This window comes from Parus major, chromosome 4 (assembly GCF_001522545.3).
Source record: "Parus major isolate Abel chromosome 4, Parus_major1.1, whole genome shotgun sequence".
Taxonomy (NCBI): Eukaryota; Metazoa; Chordata; class Aves; order Passeriformes; family Paridae; genus Parus; species Parus major.
Window position 1 is genome coordinate 63,057,239 of NC_031771.1, and position 16,566 is coordinate 63,073,804.

Below are 16,566 nucleotides of genomic sequence, written 5' to 3' on the forward strand. Positions count from 1 at the left end.
AAAAAAAAAAAAAAAACCAAAACCATGCGAAAGGTCTCTTTGTGAGAGAGGAAACTGGGTTATGAATAACAGGCGAGCAGTTGGAGCTCAATAAAAGTTTTCGGCTGGAATTTAGTTTCTTGTTTTTGTGCCTGTGTGTGTGGATGAGCACAGACGCAAGGAATTAAAAATTAAAAATACACCGTATATATATCTTTTCCCAGATAATTAAATGATATAGAAACATATATGGAATGAAAAGATTTTCTGTTTGTTGCAGCCTGCTGCACTAAAAGGGCTGACATTATGCATGTAATTATTGCATTATATAAAATAGTTATTGTGGTGTTTTGCCATACCTTGATGCCCCCCTCATTGCTACTTCACTAAAAGCAGAGCTTCTTCTGTAGGTAACACTTATCCCCTCTGAAAAAAATGGAAGGGGGTTGTTCTGCAGGCATATTTACTTGCAGGAGCGAACAAGTTAAGGGTTTATATTATAAGAGAGAAATGGTAGTGGCAGACTTGATTTGTACAGCACTGAAACCATTTGCTTGAAGCATATTTTTTTGATAACACTGTATCATGACTTGTGATTTATTTAGACAAAGCCCCGAGATAAAGCCACAGCTCCCACCCCCTGGTTTGTGCAGATGATCCCGGCTGCAGGGTCTTGCTGTTATTGATCATCTGATATTGATTATCAGAACCATTCAGAGCCAGCACAGTAAAACCCTGACGATCTGCATGGCATTTCTTCCTCGTGGCGTCCCATCCTGTGTGGGGAAGAGGGGGTCTCATAACGAGATTCGACCTCCCTTTCCCTGCAGTTTGGCTTAGCAGAGGTTTCTCTTTAAAAATAGCTTCATTTCCCTGCTAGGACTTGCCGGCGAGAGCGGGCAGCCAGCCAGTCTGATCCCCACGGCCGCCAGCTCCGCGGGCTCCAGGGAGGAGCTGGACCACAGGAGAGCAGCTCTGAGCTGCCTGTCCATCTGTCCATCTGCCACGGGACAGCATCCCTGGGGGGACAGAGGGGACCTGGGTCTGCCCGGCCATGAGTTATCCCTGCTGCATGCTGGCTGAAGGATTACCCACCCAGGGACCTGCTTAAAAGTGAGAGGGCAGCGAGATTCATTTGCTTATCACTTGTGTCTTGTATGTCCCTGCAGCCTAAAACAAGGATTGCAGCTGGGGCACGGGTGCCAAGGCTCATGACAAGTTCAGGAGCAAGATCACCCAACTCAGGACAGGGAGGCAGCAGCAGCTACCCCAAGGGCATCCCCAAAGGCACTGCACACCCTGCACTGGCCCACTGGGTGTTGAGTATCAGTATCCCAAAGAGCAGGGCCCAAAGCTTTTCCTTACAAAAGGATGTGATGTGGGATTCCCCTGTTGCACCCCAAAACCCCTTTGCTTTAAGGGGTGTTGGAGCAGTCACAGCACACAAAGACCAACCAGGGATTTGCTCCCATGGTGGAAGCAGGATCCCAGTGTAGGGTCCATCCCCTTTGTAGCAAGGTTGTTGCCAAGAATAGGGTAAGATCCACCCCACAGACGCTGGGTAACTGCAGCAAAAGGAAAATGTGAGTAGAAGAGACAGGAGAAGCCCTGGAACAAAGGCTGACTCAATTCCAGAAGTGCTTTGATTTATAGAGATTGAAATGCTCCGGGATGCTGCAAACTCACCAAGGTCATTGGGCCAGTTGTCAAATTCAAGAGCCATGGGAGTTCTGATGTTATTAGTTTAAAGCAGACCCAGGATCATAAATCTGTCTTCAGAGCTCCTGGCTGGAGTGAAAAAGGGTGGAGGGGGAAATAAAAGAGCTTGTTCCCACCAAACATAACCCATGGCCAAGCATTGGGCAGTGCCTGGGGACCAATCGAGTGGTGGCAGTGGGGTGTGCTGAGCATCTCCATCAGGTTGCAGGGGAATCTCTCCATTCCCCTTCCCAATTCCTCTGTCTGGAAGGTACAGCACAAGTGCCCTTACCTGCCCTTGCCTGGTTTGTACATCCTCCCCCTTGTCCCCCCATGGTTGATCTTCCCCAATTGCAGAGACTTCAGAGCAGAGACCTGACCCTGAGACTCCTCTTCCTAAAGCCATCCTGCTTTCCCAGACCCACAAATGCTTTTGATCTCTCTGCTGTCTTTTAATATTAATGACAGCGGTCACTGCTTCCCTTCTTTTACATTCTCATTCCAGAGGTAAATGTGGGATAAATTAAACAACTGACTTTTCTATTACAGGTTTTTAAATATATATATTAATATATATATTTTTGGAGGTTCCCAACAGAAGTGTTGGCAGTACACAGGGCTGTTTGTCATTTCCCCACCTAAACCTCATTTATTCAAAATCCCAAATAAAGTCTTGAATTAGGGCAATAGTTTCTGCATCTTCTCTGAGGAGCATTAGGTAGGATTGCCCAGAGACAGCTCCAGGAATCTGGGGTCCAGAAGACACCAGCATTTATTGCATGGAGGGTGACCTGGGTGCTGTTAGTGAAATATTCTTATCAAGAGAAACCTTGATGGTCCTGGGCAGTCCTGAGCTTCCCTGGGTCTGCACTTGACAGGAGGGGGTGAAAAGGTGGATTTTAGGTTCCCCTGTCCCTTAGCCTGTCATGGATGATCAGGTGTAATCATTGATCCCACAGCAGCTGCCCTAATCAAATAACCATAAATCAAATAAACACCAGTAGGTTACTAGTATTTTATACCCTGATGTTACAATATCCAGTGATGGAAAAGGAGAGGCAGTTCAGAAACAAAACAGACTGGGGAAGAAAGTTTTTCAGGCCAGGCTTTAAGGAGTTTGACCTTGTTAAGAGTGACAGAAAGATGGCTGACCTGTCCAGGGAATTGGTGACTGTGTCCAAAGGACTTTCAGAATCTCTACTGCACACTGGAAGATTTTTATATCCACTGGCAAAAAGCAAGAAACGCTGGTAGCACTAGCTAAATGTGATCTCATTTCCAAGTTTCTAATTCCTAAGTTATTTAAAGGAGGATTTAGAGCCCACGTGATGAAGGCAGTTTGGACAATGGAGATGTGATCTCATGAAATCCTCAGGCCCTGAGGATTTTTGCTCTGTTTTGAACTATGCTAATGATTATTTGTGGGATATTTATGGGACTTATTTTAATGCCAAAGGGGGTTTAGATGAGATTTTCCTTGTCTGAAGCTGCCATGGTTTGGAGTTGACCATTTTCCTATGGACCTGGCCATAATATTCTGTAGCCCAATGTAATTTCCCAAGTGATCTGCCACAGCTGTGACTTGCAGGGGATGCACAGGCACATGGGACAAGTTGCAGTCCCACAGACTGAGCAGCCATGCCTGCAGAAAACTCAATACAACAACTCAAATATGGAAGGAAAGCCCACCTTCTGCATAGGCCCACCTAGTTGCAACTCCTTTGCTTTCTGAGATCAGCTCCTGAACTGAAAATAGCAGGTATTTGCCATCAGTTCTTATTTTTTAATTTTTTTTTGCGTCAGGGGTTGGACCCAACACCGAATTACTGTGTTGTTTTTCTTCCCCAGCCCTTCCTCTTCCTGTCTGCCACTCCCTCTCCTCTGTGCAGGCTCTGGCCTCCTTTGGGGCACCTACAGATGGTTCTGCTGTGAGCCCAACTCTTAAAAATCGCAGATCCATGGCCAGCAGTCCCCAAGGATGCTCCCGCGTGCGTCAGCGACAATCCATGCAAGGAGCCGCCGGGACACCATGTGTTCACTGTTCTCATGGTGCATCTTTCTCTTTCCAGGAGTAATAACCAGGAAGGGAGGATTCAGAAGAGCTTCCAGCCAGAGTTACATCTGGTCTTGGCAAAGGTTGCACGATCCAGATGAAGACTGAAAGCAGCTTTTTTGCAGAAACCCCTATTGGAGATGACGATTGGCCAAGGAACTTTCTTAATCTCTGAAACAGAAAGGAAAAAAGGAAAAGAAAAGAAAAAACAAAAGGACAGGGATGCTTCTTATTGTTGTTAAGCGAGCCACCTTTTAGTACGTGCAATTTATTTAGCACTTTTCCCTTTGCTTAACTGGGAAATGTTACCCTCTCAGCTCATGTGTACAGTAATTTTTTGTTGTTGTTGTTGTTACTGTTGTGCCAAAGATTTGATGGAGCTTCTACACTGTGTCTAATTTTTGCCTTAATGTTAAATCTTTGAGCCAAAGAAAAGTCAGAGGTGCCATTCAGATCGTGGCAAGCAGGCCAGCCAGCTGTCGGTGACAAAGCCCAATTTCTGTACCCTTCTGTGAGTTACCTCTTATTTCTCCAGCCTGCACTTCCCTGCCTGCAGCCCTGGAGCCAGCATTTGGTGTGGGCAAGAGCTGGGACAACACCAAACCATACTTCAGCGTTCAGGTTTGCTTCTTCCTTTGAGCTACTCTGTAGTTCTGCCTTTTGGGCAATTTCCTGATGTTCCTGCCTGTGCGATACATCCACAGGGTAGAAATACTGACACGAAGTGAGAGCTGAAACAGGAGCTATGAATTTATTTTTTTTTAATAAAGAAATAAAATTAAACAAGCAGAAGCAAAGTGCCATGTAAAGCAAAGAGAGAGAGAAAGAGAGAGAAAAACAAAAGAAATTGTAAGAAAGTTCAGCCAGGCAGAAAGAAGTGCAGCAAAATGATTGAGCTGGTGTTTCAGGTTTGTGAAGTCGTTTTTTCCATGGGGTTTTTCAAGTGGTCAGAAACCGGTGTAATGCAAAAGCATTTGAATCCTATACTGTACCTTTCACTTCAAATTGAAGTAAAAAAAAAGAGAAGAGATGGAGAAACATTTGCTTGGAGTAAGCAGACTTTATAGGTAATGCAGTTCGTATGCAGGACATCTGCTAATGATGGAGGGGCAGAGTTCTGTGTTCAAGTGAAAAAATTGGAGTTTCCAAACCAAGATTAACGTGTTTTGTTAATCTCAAGAGGGAATGTTATTTGTGAGGCCAGATTCACATCCTGGCTACTTCAGTGGGAATCAGGTTCCCGTGTGTCTGACTTACTCCAGGGTGGGTCTGGCCAGGCATCGCCAGGCACTGGGCCGGGCGAGGGGATAGGGCAGGCAAGAATCACTGGGCAAGGGAGGGAATAGTCTCTGTTTTACTGACGTGAATATACAAAACTTGAACTCCTCAGTGCCTGCCTGTTTTATTTCCTGAGCTGAGCAATTGGCTGGTGAGCCCCAGGCTGGGGAGCTGCTGTGCAAAACCTGAGTCTGGGGTGCCAGGCTGCTTGATGCCAAGTCCCCTGGCTCCCAGTGAGCTCGAGATGTCTTCTAGCAGATTTCTGGGACACGTGGGACAGCTGTGTCCAAACCCCCTCCCAGGAGCTCATTATATTGCTCCCCCCTCCACTCTCACCGCTGGTCATTATTAGCAGCCCAATAAAATACATTTTTAGATTGTCATTTGTATTTCTTTATTAAAGCACAGTTTTTAACGATGTCTTTTATTATATACTTTAAAGCCAGCTTTTTAGGTTATAATGGGGAGAGGGGCTGAGCTCACTGACCAAGGGAAATGCTCCAGGGGCTGTTTGCACTCATGTCAAAGGGCTGGGTTTAAAGTGCATTTGCTTTCAAGAACCAGCAAGAAACTGGACCTGGTGTGTGTGGCCCAGCCAGAGAAAACAGTGAGAAAAAGGGAAATGGAATACAGTAGGAAAAAAAAACCCAAAACAAAACAACAATTTCACAAGATGACCTAAACGGAGAACAGTGGGTTTTGCGATGGCCATGCTGCAATTCTCCCATCTGGGTTTTGAGCAAGAGCAACAGGGACAACCCCAATTTGTCCTGGTACACATTGGAAACTCTGTGGCATTTCTTTCTTTGAGCAGAGTGAAGCATACACCGAGCATTTTTAATTAGAGAAATACCATTATATTTTAGTTATGAGTGATGAGTTCTGCAATGGCTCTCAGTTTGAGTTAATAATTATCAGTAAAGCAAGGTCTGCAGGGGAGTCAGCAGTACAATACTGCTGATAGGCTTTATTTACCCTTTTTTTTCCTTTCAGTGCCCGTTATAGATAAGGAATTTGCTGCAAATACGTAAGTCACAAGCTGGACAGCATCACTGGGTTACATTTGGGGCTTGAGGTCACACAGCATTCTTTGTCCCCCCAATAAGGGAAATACGCTTGGGATTATGTTGCTCACTTACAAATTCCCAAATTCATTTTCCTTAAATATTCCTTTCTATTCCCACCCTCCAGTATATGATGGCAGAGTGATAGTCCCTAAAAGCTAAGAAAATAAACTGGTTTGCCTGATTTAAGTGAGATAGACTCTGAGGAGGCTGTATGGGTGCTTTTGAATCACGGGGAGGTCAGACGAGGCGAGAGGAGCAGCAGTGCCACCCCTGCCACTGCCCCTGCATCTCAGCCCAGCTCCACCAACCAGCCCTGACAATAACAAGAAGAATAAATGTTTACCAAAGGGTGGCAAATACGTGTTTGAACACTGCCATGGAGGCTTTCATAGCCAGGCACACAGTGGTGTCAGCTAAGGTACAGAGCTGACCTTGCCTCACTCCTCCCCTCCCCGAGAGATCCCTCTGTGGAGATAACAAGGGAATGATGTTTGTTATCATGCTGGAAAAGCAAAACAGCCCTCGTGCCATCACCTCCCTGGGGTCAGCAGAGCCAAAGCCTTTGCTCCCAGTTGGCGCCAGCTCCCAGCTCCACGTGTTGGAGTGGATTGGAATGGGAAGGCACAGGAGCCTGGGAAACACAGCTCCCACAAAGGATGATAGCTCTGCTCAGCTGACCATGACCCACTGTGGGACTGAGGGGAGATGATTATGTAAAGGGGAGGTATTTGGGTTTTTCACAGATGCTGAATGTCATATTAGACCCAGATGGCGTATTTAATCAGAAATCACACAACAAAACAGTAACATTGCCTGGCTGCAAAGCACTGCACCCACTGCTCACACTGCATGCACTGCAAAGGTGCCAGTTGTGGTGGGTGAAGGGCAGCAGCTCTTCCCCTAAATTCTGATCTAGCAATTGCTGAAGGAATTTAGTGGCCAAGTTGATAACAAACCAAAGGATCATCTTATAAATGTGACAACACTGCCAGACTTGTTCACAGTACTGCACAGGATTTGCAGCAGTAGTCACCATTTACCTTCTTGTTAAATAATGTCCTTGCAGCTGCCAAGTTCTTCTTGCACTAGGAGCTCTGTCCTGCAGACATCTCTAAATCCAAACTTTTTCAAGCCAGGTTTTGTACCACCAATTATATCAATGCTTGAAGTTGCCAGGGGTTGAAAGGCATGTCTGTCTATGAAGTCTCAAAGATGTGTGGAATAATCTGCCCCATAAAGCCAGATCCCCTTCTTTTGAGGCTTTATTGTTGCTCATGGTTGGTGGGGTCAGTAGAGATGCAGGGGAGTAATGTGACCTTTTCTTACCATTTCTATCCTTGAACACTGAGCTCAAAGTGGCTTTCAGTGTTGGATATAACCATTAGGGCCCGAAGGAGCAACATGAAGTTGTGTCAGGGGATGTTTAGGTTGGATATTAAGAAAATACTTAAGTACTTCACCTGGAAGGTGTTGGGCACCCCAGCAAAGTGGCCACAGCACCAAACCTGACAGAGTTTGAGGCGTGTTGGGATAATGCTGTCAGGCACACCTTGTGATTTTTGGGCTTCTCCTGCGTAGGGCTGGGAGTTGGGCTTTGATGATCCTTGTGGGTCCTCCCCAGTTCAGGATATCCTATGATTATATGATTTCTAGACCAACACAACCACATTTGCACAACAACCCTCGCCAGGCTCAGCTGAGCATCTCCTCCCTCTGCCCCACATCAATAGAAATACTCCCACTCAGGCCAACCCATCAGTCTTCACATGGCTGGATAAAATCACTTTGCCATGGTTCCCATTCATCATCTGCTCTAACTGGGGTATTTCCATACCAAAATAGGGTGGCAAAACAGAAGCTTTCTGCCCAAAGTAAGGTGTCCAAGTGCAAACTAGGTCCTGTTAATAACTCCCAATCATGTGCCCCTGAGGATATGCCTCAGGGCAGACCCCAGATTATGTTTTGTTCTCCTCCTGTTGTCACTTTGAAGTGCTCTGGAGACCTTAACAAAATGAGAGTGGCTGACCCTTGTCCTGCTGCTGTGGAAAATGGGGGCTCAGCATTGTAAATCCAGGTTAGTGTTGGCAAAGGTGCTGGTGGGCTGCTGCAGACAGACCCCAGAAAGCAGGTTAACCTGTCAGCAAAGGAAGCAAATTTCAGCCTAAACTATGCAGCAGATATAAATATGTAGATGTTGAAACAAAAGTCACTGCCTGAACTTTTTGATATAGTAGCACAGGAAAATGAAACCTCCATTGTTTCTACCCTCCACCAAGCTGCCCTCATGCCAAGGGCTGAGATGGTGCATCTTGGAGTGCTGGAACAGCAGTGCTTAATCAACCCCAATTAATTAACCAATATGTATCAACCCAAAATCACTCATAAAACCTCATAAACCCATATGTATGAACCCAAATCCCTCACAGAGCTGCATGCAAAGGTCAGGACTGGCCTTGAACCCCTCCTGTGTCCTTAATCCACACCCAGGGCTGTCTGACAATGCCAGCACTAACACCTTCTCCCTACAAGCTATATATCTTTGGCAGGCATCACTGGCCATCTTTTAGGGGAGGTCTACCATGACTCAAAGCACTTTTATTACAAATCCTGGGCTGAGCACAGCTTTTCCAAGCTGGAAGGTGAGACACACCACATGCTCACCTGGTGACCTGCTGCCTCAACTCTTTTTGTTGCATTTACAGGATTCCTTCCCTCCCTCCACAATTCCAACCTGGAAAACCATTTCCTCTTCCCATAAATAACTAGGAGATCCATCATCTAAGCAAGACAATGTGGATCCTTCTTCCACGTTGTTGATGAATCAAATTCTCATGTATAAACTATAAAGAGAGGGTTTCCATCTTGGTTTTGGGATGTGGTATTTCATGGATTCAACCATATTTCCATGGAAATTTCCTTGCTCCTGCCCTGCCCTGCTGCATGTCACAGTGGTACAAATTACACTGCAGCTGTAAGATGGGTATTGTCATTATTAGTAATTGTATTCACTCGCTCCACATAAAAATATCAGCACAGTAACATGAGTGATTTGTGTAATGATGTATTTGCTGCTATTAGGACCTAATATGTTATGCCTGTAATTACACACTATGCCCCATATAATAAGCTCGGAATTGCTGTGTAAATTCTGGGTAATTGTGGAAAGCTATGCTACAAACAGGTCCCCCTAGACCAAGTTCAGCATTCACTACCAGGAAATAACCATCATTAAAGGCTCTGCAATAGACAAACCAATAGACTAAGAGCTAAAAAGCCTTTTGAATATGTACAGCAATGAAAAGGAACAAATAACCAGAGCAGGAGAGCAAGGGAAGTACCAGTCCAGGTAGTGTCATCCCTGGGAAATATTTCTTCTAACTCTGGTTTCAGGAACACTCTAGCAAAAACCCAAGGAACATCCAGTGGGTGCAATGTAAGCTGTGAGTAGCATAAATCCATTCAGATACAGCTGTTTCAAAGGATTTAGAAGCCATGCTCCTTATTTAAAAGAAAGTTAAAATGCTCACATCTAGATTAAAAGTCTGCCAGAGGTCATTACAGCTTAATGCATAGTCAGGCTTTTCTGAATCGGCTGGAAACATTGACATTGACTAAATTTATCCTCTCCTTCACAGGTCCAAGAGCTTTTCCAGCTTTCAATGTTGGGGTTTTTTTTGTGAAGCTGATCCTTCCCATCCTCACTGCAGTATCTGCACATCTTCCATCTAAAATCAATAGCCATAGCATGGTCCCCCATGGGCTTCTTGCAGTTGTGAGCATTTCTCACGAGGATGGGACGTGATGGGAAGAAATGAGATCAGCCTTTTGTGGCTGAGTGAATAGTTACGGGCTTCGAGGGCTCTCTCATGGTCATGAACCTCAGAACAACTTCTGATTGTTCAAATTTCACTGCAGCCTTCCAGCTTCGTCATCTGCACTGCCAACTTCTATTAAGGTTCCATTAAAAGGCAATGAAACACGGGGCCTTTTACAATACCCTTGACAGAACAATTTCCCTTTCTCGATACAGTAAAAATTTTCAGCCAAAAAGACAACTTTTTGGTTAAAAAAAAAAAAAAAAAAAAAAAAAGAAGAGAAAGAGAGACAATTTCAAGCAGATCAAAATATTTCATAAAATGCTGTCAGATTGTCTCAGCCAGAAAAAACAACCCAGAAAAGGCTAATTTTCAAATAAAAACATTGATTTTTCTCTCTGTCTATCATAATTACATTTGTTTCCACTTGCTTATGAAAAGGCCTAGGTACCAGACAATATTTCATTTTGTGTAGAGCTAAGTGTTTTATTCAGATCAAAGTGTTTTCCACAACACTTTGTCATTGATAGGTATTTGGTAATTTAATTTTACTGTTATTAGTTGTGCCTTTTCCTTCACGGATCACTTTAAGTGTAACCACACTTAGCAGCAGAGAAAGACAAATGCTGCCCTCAGATATAACCAGGTGAATTCAAGCAAATCCTGATTGAATCAAAGTGTGTTCTGAAGTTAAGGGCTTGGGGGGTATAAAATTTAACCCAAAGTTACATATGGAATAAGCTTGCCCAAGACACTGCTTTAAAAATTTTAACCCACAACACACCAGTAACTTATAAAATCAGTGTCCTTTTGTATCAATATTGAAACAAGTGTGATTTGGGGGCATCAAGGTGCTTGATCTTTCTGAAGCCCAAGGGATTTCTCATAGCATTAAGCACAGGAAACCAGTTTGGGGTCGCAGTGACAGTGTCAGGGATGGGTTTTGTGCAACAAAAGATCATACACTTCAAACACTGGTAGGTATTAAAATTGAGGTCCTGTCCCCATGAGCATGTTCCCTCTGATAAAATCATAGAATCATAGGATCATTAGGGTTAGAAAAGACCTGTAAGATGATCAAGTCCAACTTTTGACCGAACACCAACATGAGCCATATCACAAAGTGCCATGCCTGCTTGTTTTCCAAACACTTCCAGGGATGGTGACTCCACCACTTTCCTGGGGACTCTGTTCCAATGCTTAAGCACTCTTTCAGTGAAGAACATTTTCCTAATATCCTGGCCCCCATCCCAAATATGTAAGAGAGTGTAAACCATGGGCTTAAGTTTAGGGGTCTTTGCAACAAAGCAGAATATCCCATTGCTCTATCCCTTTCCGTGATACGCATCGTAATAGTATATAACTCATGAATTACACCATAAATCACTCCTGGGCTTGCTGTGCAGAGGAAAGCAAGGGAGTTGTTTTGGAAGAAGGCTGAGAGGGCTGAAAGTGAGACAAGTTGGCAACACCCATGGACAGCCTTGAGCCAGCAGAAGAGAGGAAGGAACTGTGGGGTGAGCAAGCCCCGAAGCAGCCAAGGCTGAGAGCGGTAGAGCTGTCCCACCTCACTGGTAGCACACATGAGGCTGACATGAAATGCTGAGGGGTGCTCCTTGAAAGAGCACCATGCCTCCTTGGTGAGCTGAAAGGAGCAGATCCTGCACAAAAACACTGCAAAAAGGTCACAAGTCCTTCACAAGACATAGGTCTCTAAAAGCTGAAGGAACATTGGAGATCAAGTCTTCACTCTGGAATCTCCTGGCTTCTCCAGGATGGAGTTTATAACCTCAGGGTGGCTCACAGACATATACTACCTCTGCACTCCAACACTGACCTGAGTGTTACAGACTGCACATTTGCAGGTCTGCAGTTCAAAACTAATTGCTATGACTTCACATAAAATAGTAATAATCAGCTATCAATAATACTTTGGGAACTGGGGGAAAAATAAAGGGAAAATGTTCATTCTTAGTAAAACCTGGTGCTGACGGTCAGGAAATTAAACCTTCTGCAAGCATTAGTCACAGGAGCCAAAAACATTGCTGCTGAGTGTTTCTGGGGAGCATATGCTTCATATACTTGAAAGATATTCTTCTATATCAAGTCCTTGTAATTACAGAGACATGGCAAATAAAGGCAGAAATCATAAAGATTTCCTTTTCCTCTGGTAGATAATCAGTCCAGGGTGTATTTATGTACAAGCAGAGAGCTGTCTCCATCCCAGCCTCTCTGCTCACTGCATCTCCAGGATGCAGCCCGACGAGCAGTTAGCTGGTGTTTCCCTGATGAATCAAACCATTCGCTGCAGAAACACAAGATGCAGGGCCAATATTTTCAAAAGCTGCCTTTAAAACTCTGGCAGCAATTTAGTGTGGTCATGTTTCCGAGTGTGAAGTTCTTCATGTATGAATGCTTGCACTCAGGATTTATTTGCTTGGACTGCACTCACATCCGTACAGGGAGTATGACCATGAACCCAAAGTTTTCCATGTGCTATCTGCTAGATGGGGGAAAATTCATTTAAAGAATTAGAAGCCAGGTAAGGACTAGAAATCTGGTAAGGATTTGTATTTCCAGGGTGGTGTTTAGGGTTATTGGGCTGGGCAGTCGGCTAATTAGAGGAAAAGAAAAAAATAAAATCATTTACAAACCAGTTTTGCTATATTTGTTACTGCCTTTCTTGCCTTGCACTTCACGAGGTGGAGGAGCATTGTCTTTCTGTGCACACCTGGGAGCACAGCAGCACAAAGCACGTGGTGCACAGATCCCAGAGGTGACCTCAGACCTGGAAATAGTCTGGCCACATCAGCATCATCCAAAATCAAAACTAATTAGTCCTTCTGGGAGCACATCAGCTCCAGCTACGTGATGTTAACATGACATGAGACTGCAATCAGGATCTGAATGGGGACCTGCTGTTTGGGGGTACTAAACCTTTCTGACTTTGCTTGGGGACTCCTTGCACGCCCCTAACTCACACCTTGTTTGTTATCCACTGTGCTTAGAAGGGAAAGGCCACAGCTCAAACTGAGCAAGATGTTTGCAATGTGAATTTTTGAACATGCAATGTCTCATCCACAGGGCAGGACCACGCCACGTCGTCCAAACCAGAAAGATGCCACTTGCCCCAGCCCACAGGCAAATCCACCCCATCTCTGTATCACCCCCATTTTCAGCCTTTTCTGCTTTTAAAGAAAAGCTAGATTTAATGCAGAAATAAACCCACCAAGAGTCCTGCAGTTTTCACGGAGAACAGTGTGCTTGCTCAGGAAGCGTGAAATTAAAAGCTCTCGAGCGTGCATTTGCCCGGCTCCACATCACATGTACCTCGTCAGCTCTGCAGCAGGGCAGGAGCTCAGTCACTAATTCGCTCCATGGCCTCATCCTGCAAACATGCACCCCTGCAAGCGAGGCTTACTCATGGAAACACTATGCCTGCATTCCTGATAGCGAGCGGCTTGGGAGGAACCTGCTCCCAGGGCTACACGGCTGCCACCTGGCACTGTCCCAGAGTCAGCCTGGCACCATCAGGAGAGCTCCAGCAGCACAGCAAGCCACCAAGACATCCCACATGCTCTGAAGGACACCCTCTGGCCGTGATCAGGACTCACTTGGATGTTTTCTGACAACACGACACCAAAATCTCTTCTCGAAATAAAGCGCCTCCAAACAGCTTCCAACAGGCTCCAGAGACGTGCCCAGGAGTTCACTAAAAGCAGCTTGCCTGCCTCTCCATCCCTGTGCTACCAGAGTTTGCTTTGTGGTATGCTTTCCTTCTCCTCAGGAAAATTGGATGTTGGAGCAGCCCCCTTCAACAGCCTTCATGTCCTCAGGGCTGGGCATGAGACACACAAAAAGGACTCCTGAGAGCTGAATCCCAAATTACAACAACACCTCACATGTTTTCAAGGCTGACTGATGGCCAATGTCCTGCTCCTCAACAGCCCAGACACCGCAGGCAGGAGAACCTCCAGCCCACAAAAGTTTTTCTGGGACAAGATGGGACCACACCAGGTCTGGAAGCTCTGTCACCTGTGAGGGTTCTCAGCTCAGCCCACAGAGGCTGTAACTGTGTGCTGTGACACATGACCCTGTGTTCCTGCCTGGGCACCCTCCCATCCACTGCTGGGAGCCTCTCCCCTTGTGGAAGAGAAGAAAACCAGGGGACCTGCCCTTCTTTGAGGGATGGAGTAGCAAAACATCACTTGTTTACAAATCTAAGAGGGTTCAAAAGATTTGTGACCCCTAGAGAGAACCCCCAACTTAGGTTTGAAGGGTTGAGATACTTCCTAGGACCTCGAACATCCCCCATGGACCACGGTGTCTTCACTGGGATTCAGGGAGCCCCTGCTGTGCCCCCCCTCCCCACGGCTCCAGCTCTGTTGGTTGCGGTGCACCAATGCACACATAACACATTCCAGACTCCTCTGGTTTGACAGATGAGTATTTTGACAGCTCAGAGAAAACATTTTGCAAGATGCACAGTCAAAGGCTCTTTCAAGCCGAGATGTTGTGGAAAGCCGCGTGAGCTCTCCAAGGCGCTATCTCTCTTTCTCTGCCAGCTGTGCTAATGAAAGCTCCCTGTGCAGGCCAGAAGATGCAGCAGGGAATAATACAGTCCTTTAAATAGCATCCTAGCTGGCTTGAAGAGGCCACAAGCGTTTTAACTCACTTATAATTTTCCTGTGGTTCAACCCTCTCTCCCGCAGCAGCCTGCTCTGGGCACCGTGGCCAAGCACAGGCATGGGAAGCCTTGAAAATGGCATTAACCAACAACCCGTGACCATTCTGGGAGCACTCGTGCTCGTGTCCTTTCTCAAGCAATACCCACCCTGGATGTGCTGCTCAGACCTTCATTACCTGGAGGTATTTGGCATAGGAAGACACAGCACTGAGATCAGCAGAGGAGACCTTGTTCTGCACACGACTGAACTCAAAGAGCTGATTGCTTCAATGACACAAGGCACTGGCCAGAAAATGCTCCCCTAACATCTTCCATGTGACATTTTTCCAGAGGCAAAGCCAGCTAAAGAGGTCCCTGAATGTTTTCCTCCTTAGGACCTGTTCAATCATCTGTAAAGCAGGTCAGTGAAAGAAAACATTTGGAACCAAAGTAGGGGGAAACAAAATAAGTGAGATTTAAAGAAATTGTACAGACCCCATTTGCAGCACAACCCATGAGCAGCTGTTTTGGCATGGCTGCAGGACAGAAGACTGCCAAGTAACAGGAGGAAAATGTGTGGGGCTAAGAAACACAGGGAGTCCCTTCAAGCAGCTTAAGGACAATCTTGAATAGGGGACTGAGCCTTGAATGAGGAGGAGAAGAAGGATGAGGGCAACATGGAGAGGTTTAGAGCTTACATACAGAAATAATTATTTAAATTAATTCCCAGTCTCATGCCCCACAGGAAATTTTGAAGAAAATCTTGAGATTCAGTGGCAACAGCAGCCTAAATAAAAAATAAGGAGAGGAAATCTCCTTTGGGGGAAAAAAATATCAAAAGGATCGTTTTCTCTGCTGAAAGCTGAAATTCTTCCACAAAAGAGTCATTTTGCCACTCCCCAGAAAACCAGAAAAAATACCAGCATTTTCCATTTTAATGGTTGCCTCATTGTCTTCAGTTTCAATGTTCCTTCTGCAAAGCCTCCCAGCCCTGCCCTGGCCTCCTGGTGCCCACCAGCTCTTCAGGACAGGAGGTTTCTCTTTTGTGCAGTTCAAAGCACACAGTGTCAGTGTTTTAATCAGGTTATATTACTGATGGCAATACTCTGACACAGCCATAGATTCATACCTTTGTGCTGCTGAAAGTGTGTGTTACCAGAGCACGTCCAAGGTGCTGGATTTTCTCTCTGGTTTAATTTCTCCTTGCCTTTCTCTGCCACTGTCCCAAAATACGTCAACTTCTCATCCCATCATGGTGTTATGGAAATAATTGGTGGCACTGTAATATTTTTTTGTGAAGCAAATGGTGCCAAACAGCTTTTACACAAGTGTCCCATATTTTACAGGGGTATTTTAGGACTGTCTCTAAGTTTTATCAGGTGTTTTACTTTGTTGTGCAGGTCTACAAAGGATATTTTAAATCACCCATCTTGTTATGGGTTTTTTTTTGCAGGTCTGAATGATTCGTGTTGCACAGATCTATCAGCAACCTGCTCAACTTTATTATATTAGAAAAAAGGTTTATGGAAGTGTCAGCAGAACCAGATCTTCTTTTAGCTGGGAACATCTGGTTTATCTATGAGCCTTTACCCTGAGAAAAGCAGCTCCTTGTATTTCTTACAAAAGGAAATCTGGCCTCTTCCTCACTTATTTTGTGTTTGGGAACAGATAATTTGCTAACCATGCTAACCAAGCTAACCATGGTTAGGGTTCCTCAGACTTAAAGCACAACTCTCTTTGCTACAAATTCATCTCCATGCAGCACTTCCAGCACAAGAAAAAGGCATCAAAACAGTTTCTCATGGACCTGCTGCTTTAAGACTTGCCCTTGATTGCAAAGGTTTGCTCACAAGAGAATAGATTTGGTGCCTGGTTTGATGTCCCCCAGCACCTGTTTAAAACATTCAGTGTTCACAGTACTCAGACATGGAGTTACACTGCACACAAATTTTGATGAGGCCATGTCATAAAATCCTCACGTGGTTTGGGTTAGAAGGGAACCTTGAAGAT

At 45.2% G+C, this 16,566-nt stretch overlaps 1 long non-coding RNA gene across 1 annotated transcript in view; it reads left to right on the forward strand.

Annotated features, from left to right (window-relative positions):
• Positions 1–5,391, forward strand: part of LOC107203463 — a 9,893-nt gene extending 4,502 nt beyond the window's left edge. Inside the window, exon 2 of the long non-coding RNA XR_001521194.3 lies at positions 3,747–5,391. This is a non-coding gene — a long non-coding RNA (uncharacterized LOC107203463). The remainder of the gene's footprint in view (positions 1–3,746) is intronic.
• The last annotated feature ends 11,175 nt before the right edge of the window (positions 5,392–16,566 follow it).